Here is a 24,487-nt window from a genome sequence, read left to right as displayed (position 1 = left end):
GACATGCAGGTCCTTGGACTCCTCCATCGCCAGACCATAGCAACACGACAGCTGGAGGAAGAGTGCCTCATCTTCTGCCTAGGAATCCTCCAACCACGAGGGATGAACTCCGATTTCTCCAGTTTCCTCATTTCCCCTCCCCCCTCCTTGTCTCAGTCCCAACCCTCGAACTCAGCACCACCTTCCTAACCTGCAATCTTCTTCCTGACCTCTCTGCCCCCACCCCCTCTCCGGCCTATCATCCTCACCTTAACCTCCTTCCACCTATCGCATTTCCAACGCCCCTCCTCCCTACCTTTTATCTTAGCCTGCTTGGCACACCCTCCTCATTCCTGAAGAAGGGCTCATGCCCGAAACGTCGATTCTCCTGCTCCTTAGATGCTGCCTGACCTGCTGCGCTTTTCCAGCAACACATTTTCAGCTTAGTAAAACATTGTTTTATTATTGTGGCATGTGTTCCAAAAGAACTTTTGACTAATGGAAGGAGAAAGGATATGAAATAAAGTAAAATTAAGGGCCTACTTCAAGCAGTTCATGACATGTTAGACAAAACCAGCTGCAAAGTAGTTCCAAACCTCCACATCCACTGCTAGAGACATTAAAGCAAGAATCGACCAACCCTATCTTTAACACATTTATTGGCTGCAGACATTTTATCCTAACCAAACATTTCTTTGAATATGAGATCATGGCAGATTTATCACCATCTGGCAGACAGTTTGTTGCCCCAAGTGCAACAGGGGAAAAATGTCAGGGTAATTTTTGTGGTCATAGAGAGACTCAAAGGACCTGTACAGGGTTTCATTCAAAATGTATCCACGTCATATGAAGAATGATATCTGTAACGAGACATTATATGTTTTAATTACATGCAATGTTTTTAATTACAATAATAACACAGCCTGACATTTAATAGAAGTTTATAGTAAAATCTTTCCATTACTGTCCTTGGTCTCTGAAGGGAATATGATTCCCGACTGTTCATGATGTATCACTGAGCAAATATCTCTAAAGAATCTGGAATATTGCCATAAAGAGAACAAAAATCTCCGATTGTGTAAAGTTCAGTTGAAATGAACAATAAAAGGAAGACAAAACTGTTCCAAAAAGACTGACCCCTAAGGCCAAGGCTAAAACTCTTATTACAATCAATCAGTCCAGGCATGAGATACTTGCTTTTGGGTACCAGGCACTTATTTTACTGTCTGCCTTTATCAAGTTATGCGTGTTTCTCCAAGCCACGTGTGGTAACAATGTGAAGTAGTTTTGCCAAGGGATATAAGAAAAAGATGTTCTCATTTTGAAGAGATTGCAGAAACATTTTGGTTAGTAGACAGTGCTATTTAAGGACATCAGCAGTAAAGTAGAAAGCTTGAATGTCCATGGAACAGAATTGGGGGATGGACATTAATAATCAATGCTGCACTTGCAAAAGATTTTCTTTAGGAAAGTAAGACCAGTGGGGAAAGGGGAAATTCGTTTCGTGCAAGAATTAGTGTTATGGCTTGAAATGGTCTTCTAGTGTCTGTCCAATTGCATTGACAAGTCTAGAAAACATTTTCTAGATTTCCTTTTTTTTTGAAACTTGATTACTGTTGATTAGTTATGTTTATATCTGTCAGAGATTGCCATTGTTCCTGCTAGAGGAGTGAGAGTGGGAAGTGAATAAATTATACCATCTAATGGATCACATCAGTTCCTGGCCTTTTCTCAACATTTTCCTTACACATGCTTAATGTTGCAATTGTTCCTTATGTTCCTTTCCTTTGTTACTTTAAAAATGAAGTTACCAATACGATGTGACAATAAAATTGTTTGGAATATGCACGATATATGGTGCATTTTTCCAAATTCAAAATACTGACTTTTGCACAGCTCATCACAACAGAGATATTAAAGTTAATGGACAACACCACAATGTTTATCAATGAAGGACCATGACTTCCTAATGCATCTATCTCCTCTCGCTCAGCACAGGATCATTTCCCTCAGTTTATCATCTTCACTTGCTACTTCTGTGGGGGGGAAGCATCAACGACCCAGGCTGTCAAGTATATTTTGCTATTTGAAGTTGCAGAACGCCTTCAGATGTGGAGCAAAACATTTCAAACTGGGTCCTTGATGTGAAATGGAGTTCTATATGAGACATAGGCATCAATAATATGTACAGCATTTGTTGCTCCTCCTGCATTTCCCTTAAACTGAATTGTTTACTAGGCCATTTCAGAGTGCAATAAAGAGTCTACCATATTGTTATGGATCTACACTCACGTGTGGTACCTCTGTGGTATGGACCAGGCAAGGATGGCAGATTTCCTTCCTTAAATGACATTAATGAAACAAATGTTTTTATGACAATCAGTGCTAGTTCATGGTCATGATTTCTGGGACTAACTTTATGTAATTATCCATTTCCTCAACAGCAATAGTTTCAACACAATTCTATAGTGGTCTGAGCAGTGTTTGAAGGAAGTTAATGATCAGTGATGTGTTGCATATTTAAGTATATAGCTTTATATATGTGTGTGTGTGTGTGTGTGTAGGAAACTTGCATGTAGTGGTGTTGTCAGGTAAACTGGGGCTGATAAACGAGAGAGCCAGGCCAACTCTGGATGTTATGGGTTCCTCTCTCAATACCAGAGTTAGTGTACTTCTAAAAAGTTCAGTTAATGCATTTGAAATATAAAGCCTGTCTCAGTAATTGTCTCCATGACATCTATCTTTGATTGTCATGAACACCCATCAATGTGGTTGACTTCTGAGAAATAGTTTTTAGCTACCCTCTCAAACGGCATAGGAAGCCGATCAGTTCCAGGGCAGTAAGGTTCAGCAACAACTGCTGGTCTTGCCAACAATACCTACAAGCGTTGACAGAATAAAGAACAAAGATCCCTCTAATTTTTCCACTTTTGAGAGAAAGGAGTATAACATATATGGGATGTGTAGGTCAGGGGAAATGTAGAGTAATAGGGTAGTGGAATGGGTTTGGGTGGGTTATTCTTCGGAGGGTCGGTGTGGACATGTTGGACCAAATGGCCTGTTTCCACGTTGTAGGGATTCTATAATTCTTTGAATATGTTATTATTTAGACTGAGCGTTTCAACCTTCATGTGAAATGTATGCAGTCAGCTCAAAGAAGATGCCACATTAGTACCACAAAGTACAAGAAGACTTTTTTATGATTGCCATGAACTAAGTATTGCCAAAGGTGCTCCGATATATATCAAAACACCCTGTTCACCTTGTTGAGCTTGCGATTGTGATTGTGATTATCATGAAGGTGGTGAACATACCATGAGTTTGGAGGTCACCTGTTTGGAATTGTGAGTCCTTATTTCAGTAATGGTATTGCAGCTGACATGTCCACAGTTCTTCAGTGTCAAAAAAATTCCTATATTGAACTATGTCTTGGCAAGAACTTGATCTAAAACGTTCGCCCTTATTCATGAATACACTTGTTACAACTATAAGAGATCCAAATCCAACATGTGTGACTCATGACGTTTTCTGAAGAATCCTGTGAATTACCAAAAACTGAATTCTGTTCATGAACATAGAGTACTGATGGCTAAATGTAATAGCCATTGAATCAGTCCCTAGCTAATTCTAGTCCGAGTGATGTCTATAGGTTGCTGTAAATTCTGGTGGTGACAATGCGACCAGTTGATTTCAAAGAGTTGATTTATTTAAAATGCATTGCTTCAGAAATCAAATAAAGTTCATGATTGATTACATGACATTTTCAATGTTTTCTAATTTGTTCACTAACAGTTATGATGAATAGTACAAAAAGGATGTCATCACAGATCTACCCTAATTAATAATGCAGAAACTTCACAATGTATTAACTTTTATAAGCAGTATGTGGCTTGCCAGCATTGTGGACATTTTTATATGGGCGTTGTCCATGAGTATTAGCAGAAATTCTCCTTTCTTGGCTTCTTTGTATTGGGGATAGTAGAAGAATCCAAAAACTTTGGTTTATGTGGAGATAGCAGTTCAAAGTTCAGTAATTCACTGGTTCAGAAATAATGAATAACATTGGAATTGTATACAGTTATTGGTGATCATCAACTGTTTTAATTAGCCATCTCAGGAAAAAAATGTTTATTGGATTTCTGGGAGATTGCTATTGTTTTCAGTTTCTACTTTGATTCACTATCTGTTTAGTTGTGAGGGAGCTTATTGTTTAACTGCCAGTGCCACTGTGTGAGCAAATGTTAGCCGAGAAATCTGTGGTGACAGTTTTGATATCTGGAATTAATCAGGAGTATGGTCTGACTGCTCCATCTCCTTGATGATTCTGGCAGCAGGCCTGGGCTGTTTTTATTGTCGGGTCTAATTGTAATGTACACGGCAAGCTGCCAGTATTCAGTAAACACTAACGGGCATATCACTGAGTGCTAGGTAGGAAAATCAAATGGTGAAAGGAGGCAGTCCCAGGGAGTGTTCTCTCACCAGTCTAACTTATTGATGATCTTCTGCCTTCTACCCTTTAACCTTGCACGTTCAAGCAATCCTCCACTGCCCTCTTGAATGTCTCTTTTGAACCTGCCTCCAACACACCTCCACGAAGTGGACTCTGGACCCGGACCCCTGGCTGTGTGAGCAACATTTTCAAATGTTGCATTTGCTTTATTGCAGAGCTTTAAAATTGTTCCCCCTCAATGTCAGTCCATTGATGAGCAAGAACAATTTCTCCTTGTCTGCTCTGTCCAGACACCTCATGATTTTGAAAACTTCTTTCAAAGCTCCTCTCCGGTTTCTCCTCTTCTGGGAAACAGTGCCAACTTCTCCAATCTTTCTTTATAACTGAGGGGTCTCATCCCTGGGACTATTCTAGTAAACTGGTTCTGAAATCTCTCCAATACATTCACATCCTTCCAAAAATATGGTAGCCAGAACTGTACATAATACTTCAGTTGAAGTTTAACCAAAGTTTTATATAAATTCATCATCATCTCCCTGCTGTTGTAATCTGGACACCTAGTTGTGAAGCCTGGAATACTGTGTGCCTTCTTAACTGCTCTCTCTACCAGTTCTGCCATTTTTAATGGCTTATGCACATATACCCACAGGTTTGTTTTCGCACACCCTTTATAACAGGCCCTTTGCTTTTATACTCTCTCCCCATGTTCTTTGTACCCATGTGGATCACCTCACACTTCTCCACATTGAACTTCATCTGCCACTTATCTGCTCAATATACCAACATGTCAATGTCCTTTTAAAATTCCCTACTGTGCTCCTCACATTGTCCAATTCTGCCATGTTTTGTATATTTCTCAAAATCTGAATCAAAATCTAGATCATTTTTGGAGTCAGAGTCATACAGCATGGAAACAGACTCATCGGTCCAACTACTCCACAATGACCATGTTCCCAAATTAAACTAGTCCCACCAGTCTGCATTTGGGCCATATCCCTCAGACCTCTTCTATTCATGTACTTATCTAAATGTCTTTTAAATGTTGTAACTGTACCTGCATCCTTTACTTCCTCTGGCAGTTCATTCCACATACAAACCGCTCTCTGTGTAAAAGGTTGCTCCCCCCTCCATGTCCATTTTAAAGCTTTCTCCTCTCACCTTGAAAACCTGTCCCCTAGTTTTGAATTCTTCTACCCTAGGGCAAAGACCCTTGCTATTCACCTTATCTATCCCCTTTATGATTTTATAAACCTCTATAAGATCATCCCTCAACCTCCTCTGCTCCAGTGTGATCCCAATATTGACCCCTGGTGAACTCAACTACATAGCTTCCAGTGTGAGAAGTATCCATTATCATTATTTCCTGTTTTCTATCCCTCAGCCACGTTTATATCTGTGTTGCTACTGTCGCTTTTCCATGACCTACTTTCCTTGCAAGTTTGTTGTGTAGCACTGTATTGAATGCCTTTTGTAAGTCCATTCCACCATATTGATGGGATTGCCTCCATCAACCCTCTCTGAAACTCTTTGCCCTGAAAGAACATCTAAGCTGACTCTTGAGAAGCAATCTATGTTTTTCTAGTATAACTATCAATTCTATACTGATTGATTGATTATTCCTAGATAATTTGGGATTATGTTCGGTGTTTAACCAAAGGGTCTGTATCTCAATGACTGAAAGATCACTGGAAGATTAAAATTGTCCTGAGTCTGTAAGCTTCTTTAGAAGAACAATTAAGTATTTTCATCTGATTGCTGCAGAACAATAAACCAAGCCCATTTCAAAGTCACATTCTGCAGGCATTGAAGGACAGTGAGGTAAAACCCCGTGAGCTGTCATATAAAAGCATTTTAATAAAGAGGCAAGTTCTTTGACATTCTACAGAAAGCTGCTTAAGCTTTCTATTATTTTGTGACACATAATCTGAGTTACACCAAGTATAATCTTCAGCTATCTGCCTGGAGCAGGTCCTTGGGGATTACTCAGTGCACAATAACAAGGTGCTGTGTCTTATTTGAGAAGGGTGAGGAGACATGTTGAGTCTGCCACTGTCCAAACAGGGATTGAACTCTTGAGTTGCTGGTGCTAATTTGATCCATACACAAGCGGTGTAGCTAATTGGCTCTTACTGAGTATTATAATTTAATTAATTATCTTGTTTGTTTTAGTATTTGTGCTGTTAATCTGAAATTTAATAAACTGATCTTTTTTTTAACCAGAAATAGACATGTCTGTCAGTATTATGTTTCCATCAGTTGGGGAAATCCAAGTGTATAAGGAGATCTCACACTCTGTACTGTGCATTTTAATGGTTAAAAATAAGGTTAATTGTTCACCTGGCACTCTGCTATCCAAGAATCACTTCCTTTAGAGTATCAAATCTCAGTCCAAAAGGAATGTGAGGGCCACCTACGGATATATTTTTATATTGGGCATGAGAAACATTTTGGAGAGTACTTGAATCCTAACAACTACCACTTGCCAACTTATAACAAACTTTAAAACCACATCCTGGTTGTAGAAATGGTGTTATTCACATGTGGCCCTATATTGTAAATATATTTAACATACTTATATTGCAGCCTAAAGAAGCATTAAGCTTAGTTGAGAGGATGAATATATGTGGGATGTTGTGTCTATTTTGCTTCTCATTCCCAGAAGTTATTGTTTTACATCGATTAGGACCACAGTTATTTATTTGTTGAAAAGACTGGCTCTTATTTTAGTTGAATGACAACATAATGATGATCAAATGTGGGAACTTGCAGTCTTTCATCAGATTTGTGGAGGACAAGCCAAGGTTGTGCTGTTGTTCATAGTAAAATGCATCTGTATTTGCACATGAAATAATAATGGAAATGCAAGTAGTTGCGCAGCACAGCAGACAGAACTTGGAAAATCTTCAAAATTTTCTAAGATTATTAAAAATCACAATTATATGTACTGCAACAGATGATAGACAATATCCATAAAATGGGCAGGACTTTTCCCACTAGAACTGTGCTGCTTTTATTGTATAATTCCACCAACGCTTCAAAGTCCTGGACTAACCATCCCAGAGAATGAGAGTTACAATCCCACCATGGCATTTTCAGATGTTGAATTCAATTACTTTTTTTCTAATTATCCACGAAGCTGTCAGGTTGTTTTAAAAAAGAAAGAAGCAAGTTTACGAATATCATTTTAAGGTCAGCAAGTTTTCTTCCCTAATCAGACCAACCTTTCATAATGAAACGAGACCCATATCAACTTGGTTTAATTTTAACAAACCTCTGAAACAGATGCTGAATGCTGGCCTTGGTCATCAAAGTCCCACGAACAATAAACATCTATTAGAAAGTCATTTTCCACCTTGATTTGCCACTTTCCATCACTCATGAGTTGGAACTTTCTGAAAAGCTCGAAGGACTCCTCGTGTTATGACTGACAGCAGATCCTGATCAAGTCAAATGTCAGAAAAGGGCACACAGTGGTTAACTCAATTTGTCATCGTATGCCAGTTTTATTTCACTGCCTACATGCTTTTAATTTCCAACCTTTAAGCAATTCCATGATCCCACCACTGAATGAGTTCCTTGCAAATGCCCAAATTGACATCACAAGTTAAGAAACATTTGTGTCAGTGGAAAAGAAAATTAGTGCCCTTTAACCTATCACCATGTCAGTTTTAAGTTTACCTTCTTGATAGCCATTGTGTTGCAGCTTAAGCACAAAATGAAATACAGCAAATGATATTATTGACTGTTCTTTATGAATTGGACAATTATTTTTGAGCTGCCTTCACAGTAAACCAAGGCTTCCAGAGTAGGAGCCATGACCTCAAGTGGGTTCACGAACACTGAGGCAGTAATAGCCATCATAGAGTTCTAATCAAATTGTAACAGGCATACTTCATCTCTGAAGTGTAACCAACTGTTATAGTTCTCTGTGACAATGTTCCAGCTTCAGAATGAGGTCATAGAGGGAAAGTGGTGAGAGCCACTGTGCTAAACTATAATTTGGTTGGCAACTAAACGAAAAGAGAAACTGCACCATTGTGCTTCCTACATTTGCAGTGATCTTCTCAAGTGCATTCCAGCATCGTGTACTGCTCTCAGTTCGGTCGGCCACGTCCCCAGAATATATAGATGCAACCATCTGCCTGAAAAGTCCTGTGCCCTTTGATTTTTGAATGTGAGGGTAGTGGAGCTGAGGAAGCTTCTGGAGAGAGGCCAATGTTATATCATTCTCATGTGACACCAGCCGAAAGTGTGCAGGTACACTTATAGGAAGATGCCACTTCTGCAAGCAGCACAGAGATTGTCCATTTTGAGAACCTAGAGTTGACCACCCTGGTCTTGACAACTCCTTGGCAAATGCTCCCAGCATGCCAGTGCCACACATGCCATATATTCAAGCCAAGTTTTCTGAAAATTATTGGTTTGGTGTCAAGGCTAACTGCGCGATGCAACAATGCCAGTTTACCGTTGTTCATTTGGTGTAGCAAAACTGCATAATTAAAGTGTAAAATGAGCTTGATATGCATTTTAATTTTGGAATGGTTGCATTATTCTGTCAGACCTCACCTACTTTCTGAAGTTTCACCCACTGTTAAACACGAAGGAGCAGATGGGGAATATATCTGATGCAAATTTGTTAAGTACCCATCATCTACCAAATCTCTCTTCCTGTAGCCTGCTTTGACAGTCGTGAACCTCTCAGTTGGTCTCTTGTGTGCTCCTGATGAAAATTGCTCCCCTGTTTTGGTACTGTGCCATCAGCTGCTTTGGACCCAAGAGCTGGGTTCCCTTTTCCAAACCTCTCCACCTCTATCATTTCCTTTAAGATACTCCTGAAAACCAATCTCTTCTCATTTAACATAATTAAAACAGAAAATGCTGGAAATACTCAGCAGGCCAGGCAGCATCTCTACTGAGGAGAGTTGTTAATATTTCATGTTAATGACTTTTCATGTCACTTGGCATGAAATATTAATTCTGTTTCTCTTCACCGATGCTGTCTGGTCTGCTGAGTATTTCCGGTGTTTGCTTTTGTTTTTATTTCCAATTTTTAGCACCCATTATAATTTGCTTTTGTCCTAGTATCCCCTTACAAATTTCCTTGTCAAATCCTATCCCATGGTATTCATGTGAACTGCTTGGGGACACTTTTACCATGTTCAAACTGCTATATAAATTTAAGTATTTGTTGTTTATTTCTAGCCTTAATGGATACTGAAATGGAGGAGAAAGTGAGGTCTGCAGATGCTGGAGATCAAAGTTGAAACTTTATTGCTGGAACAGCACAGCAGGTCAGGCAGCATCCAGGGAACAGGAGATTCGACGTTTCGGGCACAGGCCCTTCTTCAGGAAGAAGGGCCTGTGCCCGAAACGTCGAATCTCCTGTTCCCTGGATGCTGCCTGACCTGCTGTGCTGTTCCAGCAATAAAGTTTCAACCTGGATACTGAAATGGCCTTGTATATAGTCCTCTAAATGCCTTATCTCCTCTGCTACGGAGCTATGGAAATGAAGAGTCAGCGTTCTGGCTTCTAAAATTTGTGAATTTTGTATTTGAATAGAATACTGAAAACTGCCAAGAGGCACAAACAGACATCTCCAATAAACTGTTCAACGATTTGGATACATATCAATCTATAAATTGCCAAGCATTCAGCTTCATGCATACTGCTAGACCATCATAAAATTGAACACAAACCACCATTGTATGGATAAAAGTTAAGGGTCCTAACAATCAAATGGAATGACAAATAGTTTTAAATAAAATTATAGAAAGTTTTAATAAGCGATAAAATCCATATTGTAATGCACCATAATATCTGAACATAGCAAGGCCTTCACTGTCAAAGGTTTGTGTTGCTGGTTTGTTCCATGTAAGCAGACCACCAGTTTATTACTCCATAACGTTCATAGATTCTACCTATCGTAGAATAACCTGGAGTTTTAATCCTCTTGCTGAATGACCTGGGTAATTGTTTTGTCATCTTGTGAAATGTACTGTTCCAGATTTTAGACAGGTGAGCTGATTTACACTTTTTAAATAAGAACATTGAATCGGTAAATGAATGAAGAAATATTTCAAGCAAACAATCTCAACAGAGTATGACTTGATTTTGCAGACTTTGTAATAGTAAATAAAATAACAAATGTGCTATTCTAAATCCATATTACACATCTAAATGTGCTAAAATGTTGACAGTCCTTCTGGTCTGAGAGAAGGTTTGTTTCCCTCTGCTATGTCCAGCCATTTTTGGAAATTACTCACAACTAGTGCCCTTCTGTTTCACTTCAGGAGGGAGATTGAGGGACTTGATATCCAGTCCTTAACATTTTGGAGGAATTGTAGTGTAAGGTTTTAAATTAAACCAGCTTGCCTCACAACACCCCACCAGTCCTGTGTAGAAACTTTAACTTATGATTTTTTTCTCTTTCGGAATACATAAGGGAAGTCTGGATGCCCAAAACAGATTTAATGATCTTTATTGTTTGATCAGAAGGCAGTCCACATTCCAGAGTCTGGCTTGGTCTGAGTATGCATCTACTTCTAAAGATTCCGAGGCTTGATTAGAGGTTAATTATTCTCTCTTCATTCACACCATTACGGTTCAAATATAAGCACATTACTTTATATTTTTTAAAAAGTTACTAACAGTTAATTATTAAAAGCAGCATTGCTCCTTTAAGAGAGAAATAATTTGGATTTATAAAGGAATGTTCAAAAGCTTAGGCCATCTTGATTAAGTGTTACAACTAATTAAGTACTTTTGAAAATGTAGTCACCGCCATAATGTTGGAAGGTGGTTGAAAAGCTACCCAGTAGCCCAATTTGTGATCTGAAAGGCTATAAATCAGCAACGTGGTCAGATAATCTGTTTCAGTGATGTTGGCTGAGGGGTATGTGCTGGCCAGGACACTTTTATTTCTTTCTATTCATTTACAAGTATGGGCACTTCTGGCAATAAGTCAGCATTTATTGCCCCTCTATAATTGCCCTTGAGAAGCAGGGGTTGAAGCGCATTCATGATACTTGAGTGCTGTTGCTACACCATTTCAGTTGGCAAAGAACAGAGTATCATTATGGGTCTGTAGTCACCTATGGGGGAGACTAGGTGAGGGAGGCAGAAATTCCCCCCTAATAGACGTCTGTGAACCAGATTTGCTTTCAATGAGTACTTTCTTCTGGAGTAGTGTGTGCAGTTCTGGTCACCCTGCTATTGGGAGGATATTATTAAGCTGGAGATGGTCCAGAAAAAAATTACCAGGACGTTTCCGGGAATGGAGGGTTTGAGTTATCAAAGTAGGCTGGGACGCTTTTTCTCTGGAGCTTAGGAGGTTGCAGGGTGACCTTGTAGGGGTTTATAAAACTGTGAGGGGCATAGATTTGGTGAATAGCAAAGGTCTTTTCCCGAGGATGGGGAATTTGCAAACTGGGGGCATATTTTCAAGGTGAGAGGAGAAAGATCTGAAAAGGATGTGAGGGGCAACCTTTACACTCAGAAGGTGATTCTTATGTGAAATCAACTACCAGAGCAAGTGATAGATGCAAGGACAGTTACAACTGGTAAAAGACATATGGATGAGTACATGAACAGGAACGTTTTGGAAGGATATGCAGGCAAGTGACTTGTTTAGTTTGGGAACATGGTTGGTGTGGACTAGATGGACTGAAGGGTCTATTTCCATGCTATATGACTATAGTGGTGGCACGGTGGCACAGTGGTTAGCACTGCTGCCTCACAGCGCCAGAGACCCGGGTTCAATTCCCGCCTCAGGCGACTGACTGTGTGGAGTTTGCACGTTCTCCCCGTGTCTGCGTGGGTTTCCTCCGGGTGCTCCGGTTTCCTCCCACAGTCCAAAGATGTGCAGGTCAGGTGAATTGGCCATGCTAAATTGCCCATAGTGTTAGGTAAGGGGTAAATGTAGGGGTATGGGTGGGTTACGCTTCGGCGGGTCGGTGTGGACTTGTTGGGCCGAAGGGCCTGTTTCCACACTGTAAAGTAATCTAATCTAATCTAATCTAATCTAATCTAATCTAATCATGATGCAGTACTTTTGTGCTTAACATTAATGCCATTGGATTGTATTAATTGCAGATTGATTTAAATAAATAAATTTAAGTCTCTTAAAAAAAAAAAGCAGGAAACCATCTTTGCCCTTTTTCAATGTGGTCCCCTGTGATCTTTTATTTCCACCTGAAAGAGCACATGGAACTTCGGTTTAGTATTTCATATGAAAGAAGACACCTACAACAGGGCAATCCTCCTAAGCACAACATTCAACGACCTAGATTTAACATTGAAGTACGTTATCACCTCAGAGGTTTCACACTCAAAGGCAAGAGCTCTGCCACTGAGCCACGACTGATACCAGTTGGAAGCTAAGATAATCCAATTGTTTAGATCAGCTGTAGAATACTTGAAGTACTGTTTACTGGCTTGCTCATACAAAGAAAACAGCAGATGAAAAAACATCGTAGTGGGTCTTTTCAAATAAATGTAGAAGAATTAAATTATAAATGGATCAGAATGGTGTTTATGTATAAAATGACAACCTACCCATTTGAATCCATTATAACATTTCCATTCAAATGGTTGAGTTGTAAACCTACAATACGAGTGGAAACCTTTTAGAATTGTGTGTTTTGGTGATAAATTCGCAATTTACTTTATAGTACCCCCCCGCCCCTGCCTGCACCCGTGGGGGACATGTTCCAAGACTCACTGTGGAAGCCCGAAATTGCGGATAAGAGTGAACCCATTCGTTTAAGTGGGAAATTTACCTTCCTGGCAGCCCCCTGCTCCCTGGTTCTGGAAGGTTCCTTTTTATATGTTCGGTCCGCGGTAAATTGCGGAAAACGATTCTGCGGATACAGGGGTTATCCTGTATACTGATGTAAATCATGTCTATCTTAATGCTTATGCATCAGTTTCATCTCCTATTCAGTCTCTCTCTGGTCTGTTCATGACCCATGAATGATTGTAATTATAGGAAGAGGCATTCCAGAGATTCATATCAAGCTGTTAGCCAGTCATGCTATGCTGTGCATGGATTTATAAAGGAAAGAGAGGGCATCTAATTGCATATACATGTCACATTTTGAGTCCTAATTTTCTACTTTTCAGCATGTAACATCTACAAGATGGCAGTGATTAGATTATAATTTGCACCGAAAAAATGGACTGTGAAGAATTTTATACATTACTCAATCACCTTGTTCATGTACATTGCATTTTCTGTGAAATGTTACATTTGAGTAGTGTGAGTTTGCCTCCAGCATGGTGTTTCACTTAATCTGGAAATGCTTATGTTATCTCCCATTACACCATAAACTGGGCATGGTTATCATGGCCTTTAAGACTCCAAACAATCCACTACAAGTAAAAACAGGTGGCATTGGAGAAACCCAGTTTGGCGTCACTCAGAGACCGAGAAAATGAGCTAAAATTTTAAATCCAGTCTGATTTCTTGAGAATGAAGCAGAACAGTCATATCGGACTTGAGATAGTAACTCAGTTTTTATCACCACGTATACCGCCAGGCAACGTCAAAGGTGGTGGTGGTGTGTTGAGGGCTTGGGAAGAGAATGAGTGAGGTAAAGGTACAGTTAGTAAGTTTGCAGATGACACCAAAATTGGAGGTGTAGTGGACAGCGAAGAGGGTTACCTCAGATCACAACAGGATCTTAACCAGATGGGCCAATGGACTGAGAAGTGGTAGAGGGAGTTTAATTCAGATAAATGCGAGGTGCTACATTTTGGGAAAGCAAATCTTAGCAGGACTCATACACTTAATGGTAAGGTCCTAGGGAGTGTTGCTGAACAAAGAGACCTTGGAGTGCAGGTTCATAGCTCCTTGAAAATGGAGTCGCAGATAGGTAGGATATTACAAAATTATGAGGGGCATGGATAGGATAAATAGGCAAAGTCTTTTCCTTGAGGTCAGGGAGTCCAGAACTAGAGGGCATAGGTTTAGGGTGAGAGGGGAAAGATATAAAAGACCTACGGGACAACCTTTTCACACAGAGGGTGGTATGTGTATGGAATGAGCTGCCAGAAGAAGTGGTGTAGGCTGGTACAATTGCAACGTTTAAGAGGCATTTGGATGGGTATATGAATATGAAGGGTTTGGAGAGATATGGGCCGGGTGTTGGCAGGTGGGAGTAGATTGGGTTGGGATATCTGGTCAGCATGGAAGGGTTGGACCAGCTGTTTCCATGCTGTACATCTCTATGACTCTATGACTGTATAATGCCTGCATCCTGAAAAGCAGTTTGCAGGCTACTACAGGGACCGTTGGGTGTGGATGTGCAAAATGTTGCCTTTGGCCTTCTGGCACTTTACAGCTATTAAAGAAAGAATGAAACAAAAGAAAATTGTCCCTCGACCCGACAAGTTGCTCATTCATCATGACCCATGACATCTCCAACACTCATCCAATCCCATCAACTCGTATTACCTTCCGTGTAAACTTCTGCACACTCCTTCACCCACCCACAAATTCTGGACGTGCACATACACACACATATATATATGCACCATCCGTTTGCCCTTGCACGGCCACTCATTCTACATCCACCACAAACCATACCTGAGGACCTAGTCTGAGATTAAATGAAGTCCTTAGTGTAATTATTCCCTGAACGTGGTGAGAAAGGTAATAATTGGGTGAACTCTCTTTGCCACTTTCAACAATTAAGCACTGTGTAAGAAGCCTCATGAACGACTGTCTTTTTTGCTGCCAATTAAGGCATTTAAGTTGTCAATTACTAGCCAGTTAAGGACATCTATTTGCCACCTGCCTGATGACCATCATTCCCAGCAGACAAAAATGTCTGATTTCCTGACTGTATTAGGAAGATTTCTCTCAATTTTCTACTATTATGGGGCCAATTTGGGAGCAAAGATGGAGGGGTCAAGAGGAGGCCACTGATTGGCAGAGCAGGCTCAAGGGACTGAATGGCTCACTCCAGTTCCTATTTCTTATGGTGTAAAGACTTTGTAAACTTTATCTGTTAAACAAACTGCGAATGTACAGGTACTTTACTATGATAATTGGTTGTGAAATCAGTTACATAACAGAGGTCCTTTAATGTTAGCCTTTGTCAACCAGCAGTGTAAAATAGCAAGCACTTTTATTTAGCACCTCACAGAGTTTTCAAATGTTTAAAGGGGCAGAAGATTTAAATACCTTAACAGTTCCCATGAACTTGCCTGTTCCGCTTATGTCAACCACTTTATTCACAAATCCACGTCTACTTCAACAGGTTTATAAGACTGTGAATGGCATGGACAGAGTAGAAAGTGAAACGCTTTTTCCCAGAGTGGAGGGGTCAGTTACTGTGGGTTGGAGGTTCAGGCTGCCGGTTAGGGTTGGGGTAAATGGAGTTTAAAAAGCATGTGCAAAGCAACGTTTTCAGACAAAGGGCAGTGAGTACCTGGAACATACTGCCAGAGGAGGTGGTGGAACCAGACACAATAGCTACATTCAAGAAGCACCTGAGTAACTATATAAATAGGAATGGAATAGATCCGATAGTTGAATATGGTTTTAGTATGGAAGGGCAAAATGTGGCAGCATAGGCTTGGAGGACCAAAGGGCCGTTCCTGTGCTGTATTGTTCTTTGTTAATCCAGTAGGGCACTTGACTTCCCTGAAAGGTGTCTGACGACCATATCCAAAAGGGTGCCTTATCTCTCAAACGGGGCACCCAACCCCTCCAAAGAACATTCACAGACCAGGTCTAAAGTGTAGTACTGCTATTTCCCAGGTCCTCTTTGGGAAAATTGGATCAGCCTACTTTAACATTTGCAGTTGCTTCCATGAACCACTGAACAAAATATTTTGAATGTGTACCACAGTTGCTCTAACGACGAAAGTGGCAATCCATTTTCTGACAGCAAAGCCCCCACAAACTTCAAATGCTGTTAATATTTTCTTAATGGCATAAGGGCTTGAGAGACAAATAATGGTATAAACAACAGGGGAACCCTTGCTTCTCCTCAGATTATACCATGATTTTTAATGCTGTCTTCTTCTACAGATACATGACCTCGCTTTAACGTCTCATTCAAAGTGGACTAGATATATGTCCTTCAACCAGTGTGTCAGGGCACATCAGTGTGCTGTGAGGACTGTCCAAGGGTTCTGTAAAATTTTGTGTGAAGCTAATGAATATCAATGTGTGGCAAGCGTTGTTTCATGTTAAACCATATTCTATTCAACCAAAATTGCAGCTAATAAAACTTATGAAAATAAATCATCAAAATAAAAACGAGATATTGGTCTTTTGATTCTGTGACATGTATATTATAAATGCGCACAAAAATATTTGTGTTTAACATGTGTGTGTGATATCTTGATAGGTAATCTGCCCAGAAATGTTATGCCTAAATCAATAGTTCTCTTATCTCGTTCTGTATCCACAAATTATGATTTAATTCTGGAATAATTTAGCATGAAGAAATGTTTGATCCATAACTTTAATACCAGTACTTCTGACTTCAGATTATTGGATAGGTTGCAAGCCAATCATCATTATAGGCTGTTGGAGATGAAATTGTTACATGTATTTCAGAGAAAAAGCACCTGTCAGATTCATCAATTGTTTACTCTCATGGTATTGGAGGGGTAGGGATACTGATGGGTTGGGATGAGAATGATGAGGTTGTTTTATGACTTGTCTGTAGTGCTATCGTAGCTTCTGATTTGCATTATCAGTGGCCAGTGTGCCATCTGCAGTTTGAGCTTTTGGACTTAACCGATGTATTGGCGGCATGGTGGCTCAGTGGTTAACACTACAGCCTCACAGCACCAGGATCCCACGTTCGATTCCAGCCTCGGGTGACTGTCTGTGTGGAGTTTGCACGCTCTCCCTGTGTCTGTGTGGGTTTCCTCCAGGTGCTCTGGTTTCCTCCCATAGTGCAAAAATGTGCAGGTCAGGTGAATTGGCCATGCTAAATTGACCATAGTGTTAGGTGCATTAGTCAGAGGGAAATGGGTCTGGGTGGATTACTCTTCGGAGGGTCGGTGTGGACTGGTTGGGCCGAAGGGCCTGTTTCCACACTGTAGGGAATCTAACCTAATCTAATCTAATCTAAATGTTGGATATGTTGTTGTCTGGAGTTGGGCATCATGTTCCGCAGTAGGGGCCTTCGACCACACACGTATGAGAAACCCTTACTCCCAGTTGCCTTTTCAATCAACCTTTTTGAAGGTAATATGACACAATTGAATAGTCATCAAATCTTGAGGTGAAACTTGAACCCAGACTTTCTCGCTCAGAGGCAGTCTCACTAACGTGGCACCATAAAATCCCTTACCTTCATCTGAGTCTTATCGACAGTCCTTTGTCTCCAGCTGCCAGCTTTAGAGATGTTTCTCACAGTTAATTCGAGTTAAACTATTGTTGTTGTGCCATCTAATACAAAAATTGAACTTTTGAAAATACATTTGATGATCTATCCGTACAGAGAACAGCTTAGACCCTGGAACACTTCATAGTCAGGATTAAAATGAATGTTATCCATGAACTCCATATTTGGATAACAATTATGTTGTACCAGCTAATTATCCTGGCTCCACTGTGTTTTGAATTATGGAAATTAGATTACATGGTTTGGAAGTTCAGAAATGTTACCTTTAACTGGAGAAGTAAACAGTTAGAACTCTCAGTGCTAAATATATAATTGCCTGGGCAAGATAAACATAATCTCTCCCTTTTTGTAACAACACACAAATGTACATGTATGGAAAAAAACTCACATTGGAGACGTGTGGTATTCCAAGTGATGTATGGCAGCTTGTTTACAGAATCTCATACCTCTGTAGTCTGCAGTTTACTTTCTTTACAATTTAAATCAAGAGCTTGAAATATTAGAACTGTCACAACATATTTGTCTGGCTTTTTCCTTTGCTTGTTGGACCAGACTGGACATTTGGTTGAACATTCTTAATTTCACATGGAAATGAGCAGAAGTTGCCATTGGTCCTTGGCTCTAATGAGGATAGTGAAATATCATAGGCATTAAAGAAATAGTGCTGCAAATAAATAAAGGAGTTGAGTTGTATTTGTGTGTGTTGGGGTGAGGTTCTAGGTCATGCAGCGGGGAAGAAATTTGAAAAAAAATTTGGCATTTTTTACGTGCTCTGAAATGAGTGTGTCTTCCTCCCAGGTCCAAGATCCTGATGCTGACTGGATATAAGTACGTGTTTTCTGAGATTGTGTGAGCATTCTTCAGTGAAAAGATACTCATCCTTGAAATTCAATTGGCTAATAAGAGAGCAGGTCTGCCTAGTCCAGTCTTACTTGTTACCTGTCTCTGCTTAGAGCTCTTTCCTCTTTGACAAAGCTTTCATTTTCCCATCCAATTCGCCACTCATCTCCCTATTCCCAGTGCTTGATATGGTTGGTAATTTTCTGGACCAGAAAGTGTTCAAACATCTTTCAGCACAGGGAATACTACATATACTACATATAATGTGGACTTAAAAGACAATGAAACTCAGATTAAGATTCATTTCACATTCTTACATGAAGCAATAAACTGCATCAGTTCTGTATTCTTCACCCCTCATACACTTTAAAGCAGTATGATTTAAAAAATGTTCATCCAGTCTTTTTCTTTGGGTTATTAGTTTACATGTGGAATACTGTCTGTTAAATGGTTTAAGACATGCAAGGTGTGCTGTACAAATTCAGCCCAGCGTCAAAAGCTAGTACTAAACTATATTATTCAGAGAGCATTGCAGTTATTAAAGATGCCCCAAATCAACTGAAACATTTAAGTTAAAGCCAAAAGCAGAAGATGGAAGATTCCAATGCACTGTTCAAAAAGGACATTCCCCTGGTGTTCTGACCAACATTGTTTCTTCAGCCAAAGCCGTTACAACAGCTCACATAACAACTAATCACATTTGTTTTGTGTGGCCTAGCTGTGTACAGATTAGAGATCCCTTTCACCTACATCACAACAGGAACCAAACATTAAAATTAATTCATTGGTTGCCTTGCAGGTGTGAATACTGACAGGTCTTTAACTCTCTTTTCTAACATGATGTTACTCAAAGGTGCTTATTTTGTAAGAATCTGCCCTTCAGTACAGGGAACAATAAACCTGGTAAACACCCAACAGTACTCAATACAGCATAAAATTTGCAAACAAAATCAGAAATTGCGGGCTCTGGAACTCAGTTCTGAGGAAAGGTTGCTGGACCCAAAACATTAACTCTGCATTATCTCCACAGATGTTGCCAGAGTTGCTAGGTTTTTCCAGCAACTTCTGATTTTGTTTCAGATTTCCAGCATCACACAGTTCTATATTGTTTTTACTATTGATGGATTGCAAGGGTCAGTGGCTGGGCCAACATTTATTGTCTCTGTGTAATTGCCATGGAGAAAGTGGTAGAGAGCTGCCTTCTTGAACTGCTGGAATGTAGGGAGTTCCAGGGTTTCGATCCAGCCAAAGTGAAGCAGTGGTGATGTAGTTCAAGTCAGGATTGCGTATAACTTGGAGGGAACCTACAGGTGTTGGTGTTCCCCTGTATCTGCCGTCCTTGCCCTTCAAACATTACAGGTTACACATTTGGAGAGTGCCTTTAAAGGAGACTTGGCGTGTTACTGCAGTGCATCTGGTAGTTAGTACACACTGTCACTGTGTATTGATTGTGAAGGATATGAATGTTGAAGGTGATAGATTTTGTGCCAATCAAGTGGGCTGCTTTGTCTTGAATGGTGTTTTGAGCTGCACTCATCCAGATAAATGGGAAGTATTCCATGACACTGCTGAGTTGTTCCTTGTAGATGGTGGACACGTATTGGGAGACAGGAAGTAAATTACACATCACAGAATTCCAAGCCTCTGACTTCTCGTAATTTCAGCAATTATATAGCTGGTCCAGTTCAGTATCTGGTGAATGGTAAGCCCCAGGATGTTGATCATTGGGGATTCAACAATGGTAAGTGAATGTCATGGATTGGTGCCTAGATTCTCGCTTATTAGAGACAGTCATTGCTAGGGACTTGAATATTACTAGATGTTTCCAGATTTTGCTGTATGTGGTTACAGACTGCTTCAGTACCTGAGGAGTTGAGAATGCTGTTGACCATTGTGTAATCATCAATGAATGTCCCCACTTCTGATCTGATGACGTAGGACAGGTCATTGAGGAAGTAGCTGAAGTTTGTTGAGCTGAAGACCCTCCCTGAGGAATTTAAATCGAGATGTTGTGGAGCTGGAATATTTGACATCCGACAACATGATCATTTTCCTTTGCACTAGGTATGACTCCAACCTGGCAGAGAGATTTTTCCCTACTGCTTATTGACTAATGCTTGCTTAATGCAAACGGCTATCGCGCTCTCCTCATCTCTACAGACTAATATTGCCCTTTCACAGACCAGCATCTCCCAGGTGGTAACTGGTTTTAATGATTGAACTGTGGGGCAGGTTGTGACACCCACCTCTGGGTTTACCCATCCTGGGGTACACCTTGAACCCAGACCATCTGGTCCAGAGAAGGGATTCACCTCCACACTGCAACCCTCACCCGACCCATTGGATTGGAGATATGTCTTGACTATACTTGTATGCTATTCTGGGAGCAACAATGCAGAGGCTTTAAGGAGGCGGTGTATCTGCCTCATTAAGAGATACATGTGAGCCTTAAGGCACCACAAATTAAATGGAGATTGAAGAAAATAAAATTAAAAAGACACAAAAATGGATCTTGCAAAAAAAATTGTAAATAAAATTTTTGGAGGTTTTACCACTGCAAGTGCTCCATAAAGCAACAAATCTTTGTAATGTCAGGATTTGAATTTTTAAAAAAACTTAATTCTGATAATTATTTTTAGATATTAAATTTAATGTGTATTAAAAGCAACTCAAGAATGAATAGCTTGATTTCATCCAGTTATGGTTATCAAATACTGGTATCAGATAGGCACTGACTTCAACTCTAATTGTTAAGAAATCCAGCTGCTGTAATTTAACAAAAAACGCAATGTCCATCAGTTTATAAAATAACCATATATGGCCTGCAAGATATGTAACATTGCACAATGCAGATAGCAACACCCACGCATCAAGTTTCCCAAACAGTTTCATATATCATTAAGAGAAACCCAGAAGGAAGAAACTTAAAAAGTGACTTTCATGCTAAAAGCTACTCTCTCAAGATGTAGTTTCTAAACCTTTATTCAAGAAAGGATGGAGAATGATATTGAGAAAAGCGTTATTCCTGTTTGACAAAGTTTAATTCTGCATTTTTTTTCTGCCATTGTCACCATATGTTGTCTTACTTGCTTCATTAAGCTAACTTCTTTTCCCCCCATCCTTCAATACGATGTTTAAATTGGACCCTGATGGTTATGACAAACTCCATGCACTTATAAGGAGCGAAATGCATAGAGTGGTGCTTTGCAAGATGGGACCGCATTAGGAATCAGATTTCAGCTGATAGAGCCATTCTGATGCGCAACTTGCAGTTTATGTGGAGCATTAATGTGTCATTATCTGGCTTTGGGTCATCACCCGGTGAGAGTGCATTTCAGAAGTTCAGCTGGTCATGGACTTCATGGATTTTAAAATGATGGATATTGTATATTAAAATTTGAAAACTTGGGGTTTATTCTGAGGCATGGTTCATGAATTATCCATCCAACATCTGAGCTATCTATTTAATAAGTTTTATCTGATGGAACTTTGCAAGGGCAATACATATTACCAGGATGGAGAACACAGTGTGGTGGAGAGATTCACATGTTGTTTGCAGACCCTGTCAGATCTTATTTTCTATTTGGTGCCTGGGCACTAAGCTCTCCCAGTATTCGAATAGCTCTAACTACATATGTTTGCAAGTGATACAAGCAAACTGATAAGATTCCCCTTGGAGAATCTTCAAGTTTCTAAACTACTATGTCAAAAGAAAAGATTGCAGTAAAATTCAAAAATCACCAAGCTTCTGCAGTGCTCAGGTTTTGTTAGTTAAGTACTAGCAGCAAATTCCAATCAAGCTGCCATTGTGAAGTCCATTACAGGAGCATCAGGTACTGACTTATTGCAACAATATTTTGAGAGCTGCTTTAGAGAGCTCTCGACTGACTGCAACCAGATTAGGCTGTTTCCACTTGTCATGTACTTATAGCAAAGGTCGAAATATTCAACGTCAATGTCACTGCCACCAAAACTAAACACACTTTTCCCCCTTTTTACTTGCATTCGTAGTCCAGTCTTAGCCATTTTTGGTATCCCTAACAAGATCCCCAAGGGCTGTTACCAGGTTTAAACTTGATATCGTCAAGATATCTTGACCAATGATTTATGTTTCTGAACAGTGTGAATTGTGAAGCTGTGTTTAACTTAATAAAAAGCTATGGTGTTTAGCCACTGAGTCTGTGAAATGTTTTCATTCCAGTGTAAGCATCACATCCATATTTGGTGATGTGGATGTAGGCCAAACCAGCCAGAGAGGCCTGACGTACCCACACGCACAGACATTTTGCAATACCTGGCATTCAGTTATTTAGAACAGTCCTTCCAAAAAAAGATCAGCTAAATGAAAGCAATCTCACTGATTTCTTCTCAAAAGTTTTCAAAGAGTTTGTCACAGAGCAGTTTTCAAGGTTGGTATAAAAAAAGTGCTGTTTCGTCCGCATACTGTATATGGGAAGCCTGTGTTTGATGATACATCATTTCGAAATCAAATTGTATGCTATATTGCCACTGTGGTCCAAAATAATTTATAAAATTAATTTATGTAGAGAATAAGACTGAGAGGACAAAATAAACACATCTTTGGCAAAAGAATTGCATTGACCTGCATTATAGGAGTGTCTGAACTGTAACCCATGGGTCATATGCAGCTCCTGAGCTCTGGTACTCTGGGCCTCGGTGCTCAAGTATTTAGTTAATTCATAGGATCCACATTGATACTAAATCAGTGTGAAGTAAGTTCTGAGGGGTGAAGGAAAAAGTTTTCAAACCAATTGCCTGATGGAAACTAAACAAAAAATGTAGTTAAGAGTTTCCTGAATTGCTTGAAGTTTCCAGATCCCACTATTTTCAAATTTAAAAGACACTTCCAAATATGCGTATAATCCATCTTCCTAAATCCAGAAGGGTTCTAAATTATGTAATGTGAATCATAGTCTTAATGTGATCAGTGCCCGGTATTGATTTTAGCTCAGAGCTGAGGACGAAACACTGAGGTCCGGTCAGGAGAAGGGAGCCTGAATAGGGCCGAGAAGATGGTAGGTCACTCTTTGCTCTTTGCTAAGGTCAAGTGCACCACTTGGGCCCTTCAATAAACATGAAGCCTTCCTCCACCCTGAGCTCCACCACTACCTCATCCATTTTCTCCCTTTAAGTTGCTCAAGTATGATCATGTGCTTTTGCCATCAGCAGGGTATTCTTCCTGATGAAATAGTATTTACATTAGTCCCTGTAAGTTATAACTAGACATTGGTAATGTAGTATTGAAATATTTAATAGATTTTGTTTAGCTTCTTGTGTGTATATATTGTACTCACAGGCACTTCTTTGCCTGGGCCAATACAATACACTTTTGTAATAAACAGTGGTACACTTTCCTCAGTGTGGCATGCTTCAAGTAGCCCCAATAAGATGGCACCCGAGATATTTATACCATCAGGTCACTTGCTATGATATGATGATGAAAAACATGGGCATGCTTTGTAAGATGTAAGAGTGTTGGATTTTCCTGCACATCCACCCACCTCATCTACTGAGAACATTGCTCTTGATGTAGCCTCCTCTACATCGGTGAGACAGGACTCTAAATCGTGGAGCATTTCAGGGAACACCTCTGGGACACACGAACCCAACAACCCTGTGGCTGACCACTTCAACTCCTCCTCCCACTCCCCCAAGGACATGCAAGTCCTGTGCCTCCTCCACCGCCAAATCAAATTCACCTGACAACTGGCGGCAGAACATCTCATCTTCCGCCTTGGGACCCTTCAACCACATGGCATCAACATCGACTTCACCAGTTTCTACATCTCTCCTCTCCCCACCTCATCCCAGATCCAACCCTCCAACT

General features: G+C 40.1%; 1 protein-coding gene and 1 long non-coding RNA gene across 7 annotated transcripts in view; one reads left to right on the top strand and one right to left on the bottom strand.

The window, feature by feature from the left end:
• Positions 1-24,487, top strand: part of cald1a (caldesmon 1a) — a 208,700-nt gene that overhangs the window by 25,880 nt on the left and 158,333 nt on the right. The window lies entirely within an intron of this gene.
• LOC122561628 overlaps positions 7,794-24,487 on the bottom strand; it is an 82,267-nt gene continuing 65,573 nt past the window's right edge. The window contains exon 3 of the long non-coding RNA XR_006315062.1: positions 7,794-7,866. This is a non-coding gene — a long non-coding RNA (uncharacterized LOC122561628). The remainder of the gene's footprint in view (positions 7,867-24,487) is intronic.

The sequence above is a fragment of the Chiloscyllium plagiosum genome, chromosome 23 (assembly GCF_004010195.1).
Source record: "Chiloscyllium plagiosum isolate BGI_BamShark_2017 chromosome 23, ASM401019v2, whole genome shotgun sequence".
In the NCBI taxonomy this organism is placed as follows: domain Eukaryota; kingdom Metazoa; phylum Chordata; class Chondrichthyes; order Orectolobiformes; family Hemiscylliidae; genus Chiloscyllium; species Chiloscyllium plagiosum.
This window is presented reverse-complemented; position numbering and strand designations above follow the sequence as displayed.